The sequence below is a fragment of the Triticum aestivum genome, chromosome 7D (genome assembly GCF_018294505.1).
Source record: "Triticum aestivum cultivar Chinese Spring chromosome 7D, IWGSC CS RefSeq v2.1, whole genome shotgun sequence".
NCBI lineage: Eukaryota > Viridiplantae > Streptophyta > Magnoliopsida > Poales > Poaceae > Triticum > Triticum aestivum.
Window position 1 is genome coordinate 599,072,719 of NC_057814.1, and position 14,531 is coordinate 599,087,249.

At 44.4% G+C, this 14,531-nt stretch overlaps 1 pseudogene; it reads left to right on the forward strand.

The window, feature by feature from the left end:
* The first annotated feature begins 962 nt into the window (after positions 1-962).
* LOC123171378 (U5 small nuclear ribonucleoprotein 40 kDa protein-like) lies at positions 963-11,147 on the forward strand (annotated as a pseudogene).
* The last annotated feature ends 3,384 nt before the right edge of the window (positions 11,148-14,531 follow it).

Sequence of the window (14,531 nt, forward strand, 5' to 3'; positions counted from 1 at the left end):
GGTTGGGTCCGCCGGCGCCAATTTCAGCCCGAGCCGGCGAAAACTGGGCCCTTGGGGGCGCGACTGGGCCCTTTTTTTGACGCCGGCGACTGAAAAATCGCCTGGGAGGCCTTGTTGGGGGCGCGGCTGGAGATGCTCGTAGCCGTCAACTTCTATTTCATGATCTGCCGTTTCAACCTATATTCATGTGGCTCTGTTCAAACCTCAAAAGAGTATGACTGCCGTGCAGTGTCTTTTTTTATTCACCATACTCATGGCGGTCTCCCTTGTTATTCATGCAAATAATAGGTTTTTGGCAGTGGTTTCATTTCTTTCCTGTGTATAACTCATAACTAATAGCAAGATAAAAACTATTCGTAAAAATTGTCTTTAATAAAAAAATTCTGATTTTTTAAGTGTGTTTATTTGGCTGATGGTGGGGTTGAATTTTGTATATGTGAAGTTACATATTGACATCTGAAAGATCTGGAAACATCATGTTTTGCGAATGGAGTCAGTTTCATGTATACTTTTAACGCAATTCTAGCTAGGGAGCGAACATTCTGACAAAGTAATTGCCGTTGGATTTTATGTTTGTGGTTGTGCGTGTGCTTGAACCTAGGGCATGCGTGAAATCAGCCAGCAACTTGGGACGGCCCAGCGGGGGCCAATAGCTCCTGTGCGACACATTTGAGGTGAATTGGCAAGAGTGCGACGTTGTTCGAGCGAATGGCTGTGGTGCGACAATTTTGAGCAGGTAAATAGCCTACGCACGACATGGCTGTTAAACTCAACTGATGCCCTCGTTAGCTGTTGGGGGCTGGACTCACCACTTATCCACGTAAGCGCGGGACCCACCACTTGTCTATTCGCGGGACCCACCTCCTCGCAGCTAGAAGAGACGAGCGCCCGTGCCCGTCCGCCCGCCGCCGCCCATTCATCCCCTTTCCCCAATCTTTCACTTCTCCGGCAACCTAGCGCAAATGTCTACCTCCTCCGCCACGCACTCAAAATGGCGACAGTATGGACCAGTGCTGCTCACAAGGTGCCCTGACTGCCCACGCCCAGACCCTCTTAAACGGTTGGTTACTAAGAGGGATGACAATGGCAATCTTGGGCGGGAATTTGTGAAATGCTTGAGCAAACCAATGGCAGGAAGGGATGGCAAGGTTAGATCTCAGTTCTTAGCCCGTTCTTTCGCTGTCTTTTGCTCTGATTTCTCCATATTTTGTTTTTCTCCTCGAATTTGGGATTTAGGGTTCATGTTGTTCTTTTCAGATCTTGAAAAAATGTTACCATTTTGAGTGGATTGATGAATATGTTGATAGGATTCAGTTTGAGGGCTACGTTGATTCGAGCGTGGCCGCAACCTGGGAGCTCAATTTGGGCGGGGTGCCGCCGATTGCTATGGAGAATACGGGGAGCTCGGGCGGAGGGGCGGGCAGAGTCGTGCCGATGGCGATGTATGCGCGCAATGCTGAACTGCATGCGGAGTCCGAACTGACCGAGGAACTGAAGAAGATCAAGAAACATCTAATGCAGATGATCGATTTGCAGAAGCAAGCAAATATCATGGCAGGGGGTTCTATTGTTGTATCATTGCTCTGTTTTTGTTTTATTTGTTGTTCATCCGTCATTAGAATGGGCATTTAGGCCTGTCAGGGTAGAGGATGTGATCTGTGCGCCATGCCAAGTTATGTATCTGAATTGAAGCAGCATTTGGAACACAAATTATTCAGTGTTCATGCATGCTCTGTTTCCTCTGTTTTTGTTCTTCAGTTAACACAGTACACACCCAAATTCAGTTTCTAGTAAAAAACAAAATTGGGCTGCCGAATAGATGTTGGGCCGTGACCAGCCCACCCGCGTAGGGGCACCAGCCCACCTCTAACTTCGGCAAATAAAATGGGGCCCAATAAAATGTTACTTGTTTTTTATTTTGGCCTTTTTCTTGCACTAAATTTTGTGATGGATCATTTTTTGATGCACTAAAACTAAATGTTAATTGTTTTTATGCATGTCTACGGTTCCATGAACTAAATGATTTGATGCTTGCATGAAGTGCCCGAAGTAAATTAGTTTGCATTTCCTAGTTGCACCCATGTCCATAGTGGGTTTGCATGGGGCTCCTAGTTGCATGTCCATGGTTTGGCCAATATTTTAAAGATGGTGTGTGTGGTGATTGTGGTGTAGAAACCCGGGCCCGTAGCAACCCGCAATACACGAATAATAAGCAAAAACAACCCATAGCAATCCACAAATAATAGCACGAAACTCACAATATATATAGTAGCATAACGATTATATAGAAGCATAACGATTGCAACCCATAGTTCCACGATAGCCTTACAACTCCATGATAGCCTTACAACTTAAAGTACTAATAAAACTTAATAATAGTAGCATAACGATTACAACTTAAAAAAACTAATACGACAGATCTATAGCAAGCTAGATAGATAGGGGGGCACCAAACGCGGGTTCTTCGGGTTCTTCTTCTCCTCCTCCTCCGGGGCCACCTCGCTCCTCCGGGCGCTGCCCTTCACTCCTCCCCGTTGTTGATGGGGTACGGGAGCGTGTGCATAACGCCGTTGTTGGGGAAGATGCCGTTGAAGTCGGTGAAGATATTGTAGGTTGTGAAAGCTATGAACTCACAACCAACCCAATACGCTCGCCCGAGGAGATGGAAAGCATCGAAAGGGTTAGTGAACGTGGCGAGGAGCCCAACCACAACGCCGTTGTGGTTGACCTCCTCAAGATGGTACATCCGAGGAGAGCCGCGGGGGAGGTGGCGGAAGCCGGCCGCAAGGAAGAACTCCGTTAACTCCCTTGCGCCCCTCCACCTCGAGATCGCCCAAACCCTAAGGGTTCTCTCTACATACACTCCGGCCGGGTAGAGCCTTTCCGGCACGGTTGGGGGGAAGCGGTAGGTGGGGCCATTGTACTGCATGGTGGCGGGGTGGCTCGAGGGCTCGATCGGGTTTGATGGAGAAGAAGGAAGAAGGAGGGCAGAGGAGGCAGAGGATGGGGTGTGGATGAGAGGAGGGAGAGGAAGACGATAGTGCCCGGCTTAAATAGCCTAAGTGCGACGTGGTTTCACCCTGTAGAATTAATGGGCGGGCGGCGTTTGGTGGCGCCCCATGAAAGTGTGTACACGAGCGTGGGAAACGGGCTGCGATCCTTCTGTGCCACCGGTCGCGGGTCAAGGGGGACGGGCTCACGCACGCGTCTGTGCCATCATGGGTCAAGGGGACACGCCTGCCCTGGGTTCTCTGCGTGTGCCGCCCGTGCATTCATGCCGTAGCCCATTAATTTGCACATCTTGCTAGGGCCTGGCTAGAGGGCAACGTTTGGTCGATGGGAGACGTGACAATAATGGACGCCTTCATTTGCCCATCTTGTAACGGGCAGCATGCCGTTTGAACTGCATCGATACCCACATCGATACCCCATGCCAGTATTGCGTCCTCAAAGAGGAGCACGCCATGTACAGCACGCAATGCAGCGTTGGCTTTTTGGTTGTCTTCATCGGGCTGCTGCATTGTGGCCGGGTGCATACTTTCATGCGACGATGCGTCAGTTCTAATGGTAGGCATGCGACAGGTTACTGCGTCGATAGGGGTGGCGGAGCAGAGCTACGTCGAGGGCATGCATGCAACGCACGGGGGCAGTTCTGCGGGTGGGCATGCATGCTGCGGGTAGGCACGGGCACGCATGCAACGATGGAAAGGGCACTGCGTAGGCTTGGTCCATGCACCGCGTCAACTCTTGCCGTTGGATTCAAATGAACGGTCCTGATGCCCCAACGAGAGAGGCTGATCCAAACCCCACTGATTCAACCAATCAGCGCGCCTCATGCGGATCGATGCACACTGATTCAACCAATCAGCGCGCCTCATGCAGATCGATGCACACTGATTCAACCAATCAGCGCGTCTCATGCGGATCGATGCACACTGTAGCTAACCCTAGCGCCTGATCTCAACCGTCCACGCACAACGATCGATGACCCGGTAGTCTGCGGGGTTTTGAGGGGTTTTGACTGATTAGGGTTGAGCATAACTAATTCAAAAAAAAAATCAAAAAAATGTAAAACTTGCGCACATAGTCTTATTATGTCGTATAGTAACGAGAAAAAAATATAAATATGGTTTACATACATTTATACGAAAAATCCTTCACAAAATTGTCATTCCTCGAACAATGTAGTATGGAGTTCAAGGGAGAGAGTAGTGGGCACCCGAGAGTAGGTGGGGTTTTGAAAATGAAAAATGTGAAAACCTCACCAAAACTTCATTTTGGATTGACTAAGAAAGATCTTAACTTACTTTTCTCATTTTCATGTTTTAAACTTGTTTTATATATAATTTTCTATTAAACCTTGTTTTTTCAAAAAAAAAGAAAATAATAGAAAATTAATTCAATAAGTAGTGAGACTTTAGATTTACACTATATAGGTAGAATAGATGTGTAGAAAAATTATTTGGCTGGTTTAGACAAGGTGCCAAAAAAACTTGCTTAAATATGAGGCCGTTTATCCTACCTTTGGAGGTCATTTGAGACACACTTTTCATGACTATGAGTTCAACTTACCAAAAGGGCTCGGAATGATCAGCAAGCAAACATATTTCAGTTGAGGTACTTTAGATAGCATTAAAACATCAATACCCCATCCCTAATTCAAATTTGAGCCCAAATTTGAATTTAAATTTGAATTTTATTTGGCTGGTTTAGACAAGGTACCAACAAACAAGTTTGAATAGAAATACGGGGATACATAGTGACTACCAGTACGCACCAAATTACAAATATTATTACATGCCCCAAATTTTCAAACTGTTCTCTGTTCTACCTCTTCCTACCACGTCGCGTGCCCTTCTTCGCCTTAGCACTTCTTGTTTTTGGTTCTACTACACACACAAGTTCACTGATCATCTTGGTTTTCTTCACTGGTCTTTTCAACACCTCGCCAACACCCTCGTGACCAGTGTCTTCAGTCTCAATGTTGACAGTAGTTTCAGTTTCTTCGGTGTGTACCTCAACATGGGTTTCTTCAGTCTGAACCTCGACACGCTCAGGTTCAGTTTCAACCTCGAGAACAGTTTCTTCAGTCTGAATGTTGACTGCAGCAAGATTTTCTTCAGTCTGCTCAGGCTCAGGCACACTTCTCTTCTTTCTACCGCCATTGACTCTTGCTTTTTTTGTTGGCCAACACTGTTCAACAACAAGGGGCTGACTTGCTCGCTTCCTCCTGGCCATTGGGAAAATGTTATAGATATAGTAATTGGAAAAAAGTACCAAATCAAAACACAAACAAATACACAAGAACATACTTTGGCTTATCAGGAGTGTAACGGCATTTGACAGATCCCACTCTGTGCCCAAGTTCCTGGCACAACTTGCATCTGTTTTTGTTACCTTTTGGGCCCTTTTTGGCTTTCCATCTTTCTTTCCCTTCTTACTACTCCCACCTTTCTCAAATCATGCCTTGAATCTACTCTGTTTAGGCCTGCCAGCCTTTCTTTTCGTCAAGGGAGGACACATGGAAAATTCAATGTCCATTTCAGGCCACTGAGACTGATCTATAAGTGCTGGAATTGGAGTAGCATATGCAGTTTTGAATCTTGCTACCGAATAATATTCATGCAAATATGGGTGCATGTTTATCTTCGGTTGGGATGCTAAGAAGAGAATGGCATGCTCACATGGTTTACCAGTGTGTTGCCACTCGAGGCAAGTGCAATCATGCAATTCAGTGTTAACAACATGTCTCCTTCCAATTTTGTTATCTCTAACTTCAGCACCCCAAGGTGAAGATTTTTCAACAAACAAATGTGAAAGACATCTGCTCCTATTGATCACCTGTTGTACCACTGCTGGAAGCTTATCACCTTGCAGAAAATCACCTATCCTTCTTCTCAATTCCCACAACCGCATGCGCATGATCCTGATTTGGTCAACCATGTCATGCACAGGCAAATCTTTTAACTCCTTCACCTTGTTGTTGAAACTCTCTGCCAAATTGTTGTTGATGTGGTCACACTTGATGGCAGTGTTGAATGCTGACCTGTACCATAACAAAGAATGGTAGGTGTTTAGCCATGGACCAAACTCATCACATGCTGCCATTATCTTATCAAGATGATATTTGTGTGTCTGTCTAGTGTAAGATCTTGCTGCTGGCCACATGAGCCCAAATTCTTCTCCTCTAAATTTTTTGATCAAATTCATCCACAAATGACCGAAGCACTCCCTCTGCTCAGCATGTGGGAAAACATTTTTCACTGAATTTTCAAGCCCCTTACATGCATCTGTGTGTATAGCCAAAGGTGACACTGGCCCTAGGCATCTTTTCAACTGGATCATGAACCATGTCCATGAAGCCTCTGTTTCTGACTGAAACAAGCCAACAGCAATAGGAAACATCCAGTTGTGTCCATCTAGAGCATTGCATGCTGCCAACTGACCATTCCACTTTCCTGTCAAAAATGATGAGTCTATGCTCAAATATGGATGGCACCCTGCTTTGAACCCATCGATGCAAGGCTTCAAAGCCATAAAAAACTTGGAGAACTTGACTTCACCTTCGGCTGATACCTCTGTTCTATCTCCACAACACTGCCAGGTGACCTCTTTTCCACCTCTGCTTTGAAGTTGTAAAGCATCCTAAATGTATTTGCCCAATCACCATATAAAATTTTCATTGCCCTTTGTTTTGCCTTCCACACTGTGGTATATTTCAGTTTAATGGGGTACATCTTTTCCAAGTCTACTTTGAGTTTCTTGGCAGTAGTGTTTGGTGTTTTGGCTAAAATTGGGGTGATCTTTTCTGCAACCCAAAGTTGTGATGTCATTGTTGATACTCTCTGTGAACTTGTAATACAAGTATGTTGATTGGGGATTTGGTTAACCCTGACAGTACTTCCATCAGGTTGCAGTCTAGCAGATATGTACCACTTGCAAGGCTTCACACTACCATCAAATCCTCTGCACCTCGCATAAAACTTCTTTCTATCAGTCCAAACAGTCTTGGCATCACACTCATGTTTCACTGCATAAGTCTTGAAACACATCCTAAACTCCTTCATGCTTGGGAACAACTTGCCTACTTCAATGACAGGGTTTTCTTTGTCATACACATGCACCAGCTCATCATCATGTGCATCATCTACTTCATCTGCAGCTTGTTCCATCAACTGTCCATCTACTTCTTCATCAGTATTAGCAGGCAAGCTAGATTCGCCCCTCTCCTGCTTATCTCTGTCATCGACTGGAATGCCAAAAAGTTTGGCCATCTCAATGTCAGGCATTGGTGCAATGACCAAATCAGTAGGCTCATCTAATTCAACTACATTCCAATCAACAGTTGCTGCAGTTTCAGTTTCAGTTCCAGTCACCTGTCCCTCTTCGGCTATTACTGTAAGTTCAGTACACATGGGAATCAATGGCCTCTGTGTAGCCCAATCATCATCTACCATCTGCGCAGCCAATTGTGATGGCACATATCCAACCTTCGAAAAAATGTTCAGATCAACAAGCTCAGCAAAAAATTAGCCCGTTTGCTTGTCCAGCTGTTTTGCCGATCGATTTCTTCAACAATCTGTTCACCATCTTCTATTCTCACATACTCTCCTTTCCAATCATCAAACCGCAACAGTGATACTTCTTGCCCTGGACCCCAAACAATATTCTCCCCAATTTTTTCCACCCATTTCTTCACTGCCGTCTCTCCCATGTTCTGTAGAACTTGTGGATCAATCTCTGTAAACTCAACCTCCCATTTAACAATTGTGTCTCTCTCAATGTTCTGTATGCTACCATCAACTAATTTTGCCTTTGATGGAAAGAAATTGACTGTCAATTCGAAGGTCCGAGCGGCAGCATCCCCTCTGTCAGTGGCGGACAGTGTGAGCCCGTGAGAAAGAGCAGACGAGGCCACCCCCTAATTGCATGCAAAATTGGATCGGAGAGAGGCGCATTACTTATTCGAAGTTGAATCTGGCGGCTCCATCTCAGTATGCCCACGGGCTCCCCTCACAACCTATCAATTCCGCAAGCGAAAACAGAGGAAACGAGTCGAGATCTACGGGAGAGAGGAACGGGAGGGCGACTAGGGTTTGAATTCACTCACCATTTTCTGAGGACGAAGGCTTGGCCGCCGTTGAGAACGAGGGCTCCGCCGCCGCCACCGAGAACGCAATATCGGCCGCCACCGGAGAAGAAGGGGGGCAGAGTGGCGGGCCCGACACGGTTGGGCGGCAGGGCACGGTCAGCTGTTTTGAGGAACAATTAAGTTGGACCCACATGTCCTAACATAAACGGGCGGGCTTGGTTGACGACCAATTTAACCACATTTAACACCCCATGTGGCCCTGGGCTATTTACACGCTCAAATGTGTCGCACCACAGCCATTTGCTCGAACAACGTCGCACTCTTGCCAATTCACCTCAAAAACGTCGCACAGGAGCTATTGGCCCGCCCAGCGGAGCCGCGTTCCTACTTTTATCTTCTATATCTAGCTAAGTATAGCAAGCTGATCACTTAGCCGGAGGAGTGGATGTAACTCTATACATTTAAAAAATATTCTATGTTGTAACGTCTTCTCGGCAACGAGTCTCCTTTCGACTGATCAACCCAAAGCTAGCTCCCGCCCTTCTCGGTTCGCCTAGTGTTGATGGATGCTAAGTTCTTGGTGTTGGTTGCTTGTTGTAGCTTGTTTCCTGGTTCTTCCTTGTTGTCCCTTATTTCTTCTTGTGTGTGCTGGGTGCTACACTTGTGTAGCCGTTGTGTTTGTATCTCAGTCTTATTTATGATAATGAAAATGGTTCAGGCCGGCGTAAGCCCGCCGTAGCTCCGTAAAAAAAAAACTTAGTCGGAGTTGATGCAACTCCAGAGAACTTCGTGAATTTTACCGAATGAACATGAAAAGTTGACCAACATGAACACTTTAATTTTTAAGGGCACTTTGACTTTCCAAATGTGCACAGATCGTGGGATAGAGCCAGAGTTGATAATATCCAAATACATGAATTTTACCGAAAACACTCCATTCTTGGTTAGTTTCCAGTGCAACTGGTCTGACTGTTGAGAAAGGTGAACATCCATCAATCTTCTCACAAGATGGAGCCAAGCTTCCCAATGGTTTTTCGCTAAAGTCCTCCTGAATTGAATATTGAGAGGATTGGACTGTAATACTGTTGCAACGTAAGCATCTCTACGTTGAACAATATTTTAGAGAGAAGGATATTGGATACCTAGAAGCATCTCCCTTAGCCACGTATCCTCCCAGAATCTCGTGGAAGTATCATTACCAATGATAATTTTTGTCCTATGGAAGAAGGCTGATTTCACTCTGATCAGTCCTTTCCAAAACGGCGAATCGGTTGGTCTGACCATCACCTAGGATAAGGTTTTACAATGAAAGTACTTATTACGTACAATCTGGGCCCATGTGGCATCGGTCTCTATAGATAGTTTGTACAACCACTTGCTGAGAAGGCATTCATTCTTCACCTCTAAATTTTGGCCTACAAATAACATCCCATTTAGCAAGTCTGTATTTTTGTTTTAACTCATCCGTCTGCTAGAAAAAAACGCGATCGATAGAAGTCTAGTCTTTTCCGAACCCCAACTGATACCACGAAGAAGGACAAGAGAAACATTGGCATACTCGTGAGCACCGAATTTATGAGAATTAGTCGGCCTCCATATGACATAAGTTTACCCTTCTAGCAGCTTAGTTTCTTTTCAAATCAATCCTCAATGCACTTCCATTCTTTGTTAGATAGCTTGCGATGGTGAATCGGTATGCCCAAGTACGTAAAAGGCAACGAACCTAACTCACATCCAAACAGTTGTTTGTAAGCTTCTTGTTCGTCTTTAGCTCTCCCAAAGCAGAACAATTCACTTTTATGGAAGTTAATCTTTAACCCCGATAACTGCTCGAATAAGCATAACACAAGCTTCATATTTCTTACTTTTGCCAGATCGTGCTCCATGAAGATGATAGTATCATCAGCGTACTATAGAATGGACACTCCTCCATCCAGTAGATGCGGGACGAGACCACCTACTTGGCCATTTTCTTTCGCTCTTCCTATTAGAATTGTCAACATGTCCACTACTATGTTGAACAAGATAGGTGACATCGGCTCTCCCTGCCTTAGACCCTTGTGTGTTTGAAAATAATGACCTATGCCATCATTCACTTTGATTCCGATACTGCCTTTTTGCGTGAAAGAATCTACCTACTTTCTCCAGGACAGATTGAATCCTTTCATCCGCAAGGCCTGCTGTAGAAATGGCCACTTAACCTTATCGTACGCTTTCTCAAAATCCACCTTAAAAACCCCTTCTAGGATGTTTCTGTCCGGCATGAAGGCTGTTTGAGATGGTTGCACGACACTGTGTGCAATCTGCGTCAGCCTGGTTCAAAAAAGAAGAGAACATGTGTCAACACTCCGCACAGTACATAGATTAGATGGAACATAGTTGAGGAGCTTCTGCCTGAGATCTGAATACAAATGGAAACTAGTGATGATTATTTCCAGATATTCTCTGGATTTCGACTACCACCAAGGATCACCCTTCTTATTGTTGTGACTTGTGAGTGGATCAGACAACGGTACAAGAAAGCTCTGGGAACTGCGTCAGAGGGGTATCCAAAAACTTCCAGACTAGTTCCAGATTACCACTGTGAGCTTCTCAGAGGCTGCAGATATGGTTTTCAGTGGTGGCCTGGACAATGACGTAAAGTGGTGGACAAAAGAATGAAGTCACGGAATCTCACAAAGGACATAAAGGACATGATAACTGGGATGCAGCTTAGTCCTGATGGGTCGTACCTCCTCACCAAAGTGATGGACAATGAGCTCATGATCTGGGATCTGCGCTCTTATGCACAAAGAACTGCAACATCAAGACCTTTACAGGACACCAGCACAACTTTGAGAAGATACTGTTGAAGTGCAGCTGGTCACCCGACAATCGCAAGGTCACTGCTGGGAGTGCTGATCGTATGGTCTACATCTGGGACATGACATCAAGGCGGATCCTGTACAAGCTTCCTGGGCACAACGGTTCCATTAATGAGACCGCTTTCCATCCCACCGAGCCCATCATCGGATCCTGCGGCAGCGACAAGCAGATTTATCTCGGGGAGCTTTAGGACGCTGTCACTTCCCCAGCTAGGAATTCCTGTAATATTTGGGTAGCAAAGAGAACAGAAGACCACAGGTACCGTGTTGCTCTGTCAGACATTGAATGCTGGATTGCTGATCAAATTTTCAAACTGCTACTTATTCAGTACCCTTACGGTTCATGTTAAACTTGTGGCCATTCTGCCTTTTAATCACTAACTGGTGTGCTCTCTCTGAAAACCTTATTCACTTACGTGTTCCCTGCTGAATTACGTTGTCTAACTTGTGTATCGAGTGAAATGCTGTTTTAGTCTGTAAAATTACCTTTTTCTGTTAGACGAGTTTCTATTGGTGCTATATATATAACCAGAAAAAAGTTAAGTAAGCTAAAAGCTTGCCTTAAAAGGGAAAATCATATATTAATAAATTTGGTTGATCCTCTTTTAGTCAATAGTAGATTGTCAACAATGTGTTTGAACATAATTTATTAGCCGTCAACTTATATTCATGTGGCTCTGCTCAAAAGAGTATGACTGCATGGAGTGTCATTTTATTCACCATAGTCATGGCCGTCCGCCTTGGCTGCATGACAACCAATTCTAGCCTTCTAGGTGATACCTGTTATTGATGAAAATACTGAGTTTTGGACAGTGGTTTCATTTCTTTCCAGTATCTGTAACTCATAACTAATAGCAAGATAAAAATACTTGTAAAAATTCTCTTTAATTAAAAAAAATGTTTTTAAGTGTGTTTATCTGGCTTGTTGGTGGTGGGGTTGAATTGTGTATATGTGAAGTTACATATTGCCTTTTGAAAGATCTTGAGACACCATGCTTTGGCAAAATGAATCAGTTTCATGTATACTTTTACGCCAATTCCAGGGAGCGAACGTTCCGACGAAGTAATCGTCGTTTGATTTTACGTTTGTGGCTGTGCGTGTGCTTGAACCTAGCGCATGCGTGAAATCAGCTGGAGAACATGTAAAGACCCAGTGGAGCCGCATGAAACAGGAGCCGCGCACTACTGGAGTCTTACCTTTGTCTTCCCTCCGTTCCTAAATATATGACGTTTTGGATCCAGCTAAGTATAGCAAGCTGATCACTCAGCCGGAGTGGATGCAACTCCAGAGAAATCTTCTATGTTGATATGCAGCCAAGTATAGCAAGCTCACTTAGTTAGAAGAATGTATGTATACCTCCAGCTAAATCACTCAATGCTTACTATTTGAAAGGAAAAGAAATTATAGCTAGTCAACCACCTTGTCGATGAGTCATTATCTCAATGCTTACTATTTGCGAGAGTGGATTTTCAGTACCTGGGTGTCTAGACACCCCCTTATCAAAACCGTACGCTCAGAATTCACAGCATAGAGATCTGTACCATGTACTGTATTACAATTTTGATTAGCAGGTGCGTCTATTTGAAATAATTCTGGGCCTAGTCTGTCACTGCCTCGTAGGCTGATTCCACCTAGTGATGCAAGTAGGGAGCTGTCGAGTTGACATGTCGGGCACATATTTCACTTCTCTAACAGTTGAGAGAAACACTAGGGCAGAACTCTTTTTTAATGCAGTACATTGTTGAGTGAGAAGACGCTGAGTGAGCTTTACTTTTTGGAGATGTGACAGAAAAAATGGAGAGAGGAGAGCCTGTGAGAGAGAATTTCACTTTTTTCCTGGAGAAGTTACACAGAAAAATAGAGAGAGAGGGAGAGAACCTTGTGAGAGAGCAATTCACTTTTTTTGAAGAAGTGATAAGTGAGAGAGAGCTTATGCCTGAGACAAAGAGATGTTTTTTATAGGTGAGAGAACAACTTGTGCATGCATGATGATGTGACTATGAGAGAGAAACGTAGCAGGAGGGGAGAGAGATATGCACGGGCTGCGGCCAGTTCACGTGCTACCTCTGTTAATTTGCTGCGATTACAGCCCACTCACTGCAAAACCTAGGACTCAGCACGAATCCTTAAAAAACTGGGCGCACCAGATAAGGGGGTGCCTAGGCACCCGAGTGCTATGGCATCTTTTCGATCGTCTTTATTTCTTTGTAGCTAGTCATTATCGTCTTTATTTCTTCGTAGCTGTCATCTGGTGTGCATGCATATATATAGTTCTCATCCACAATGGTTTATAGTTATCAACTAGCTGCCCAGAATATCTCTCATCCACCATGTTTATTGTAGTGGCCAGGAGGCAGACCAAAGATACTTATATATATATGGGCTATTTATATCTCAACCGAGTTAGCCGGTATGGATATAGCATTCCTCAGTAGTCAAGACAAATTGCCTAATTGTATTCTATTTAAAGTGGCACATCATCACAAAATATATTAGATATGGGAAGCATTAGGAATCTATAAGCTTGTGGCTGTGCTGCAATGTTCAGCGAGAATAGTGTGGTGCACACTGTGTCAAGAACAGGTTGTAGAATCATGTGTTCCAATTTGCCCTTGTCTAAGAGATGGTACGGGCCTGACTAGATTGATGAAGAATCTTGGCTTACTGATGTGAGGGGAAGCACATGGTTTGTGTTCCAAGACAACTCCCTAATCAGATATGTCTGGAGGATGCGTGTGACTAGTGCGTTCGACTTCTCCTGAGCATTGGCGTTTCTTCCATTGGGGTTTAGCTTAGGTTGCCATGCTCTCCCCTATGCTGGTCGTCTTGACACCTCCCTAGCTTTCTGTTTGTGTGTCGCTGTTCTAAAACTACGCCAAATTCAGGTGCGGAATCTCTTCCTGGTGACCATTAAATTATTTTTGCTACACAAGTTGCTAGTCAAGTTTTGATCTCCAATGCATTGACTGGTTACTTTTCACCTGCAAACATTAAATTATTTCTGCTACACAAGTTGTTAGTCAAGTTTTGATCTCCAATGCATTGACTGGTCACTTTTCACCTGCAACCAGGCACATGCTACAATTACGATCTCTAGTCACCTAAGCAGTTATGCGGCTTATGACATTCAATTCTTAAAAGACGATATCTGTTTTTTCATAGCATGAGCCTAGCGAGGAGTTTCAACTAGTTCTCTTGCCCAACTTTTGGCAAACATCCAGTTCTACAACCGATCTAAGTTACCTTGTGAAGTGAGTGCATAGTATAGCATGACCCTAGGACACACCACATTATCCATCCTTTTATTATGAGCACTCTTTGTGGGATATATTATGGCCAAGGTCGCATCTTCGAACTGGTCCTTGTTGCCCACCTTTCGGTTTCCTTCGTTAAATTTGTGACCATTCCACGGCTTCCGTTTTAAACACTAATTGTGTTGAATCTTTCGAAAAACTTCTTAATTTGCAGCTTCGCTGTTGAATCAGTTCAGCAAAATATTGAGTCAACCGGCGGCACGAGTTGTCAGCTTCTTTTTATATTTGTTAGACCCCTCTTTCTTTCTTTTGAAGAAATT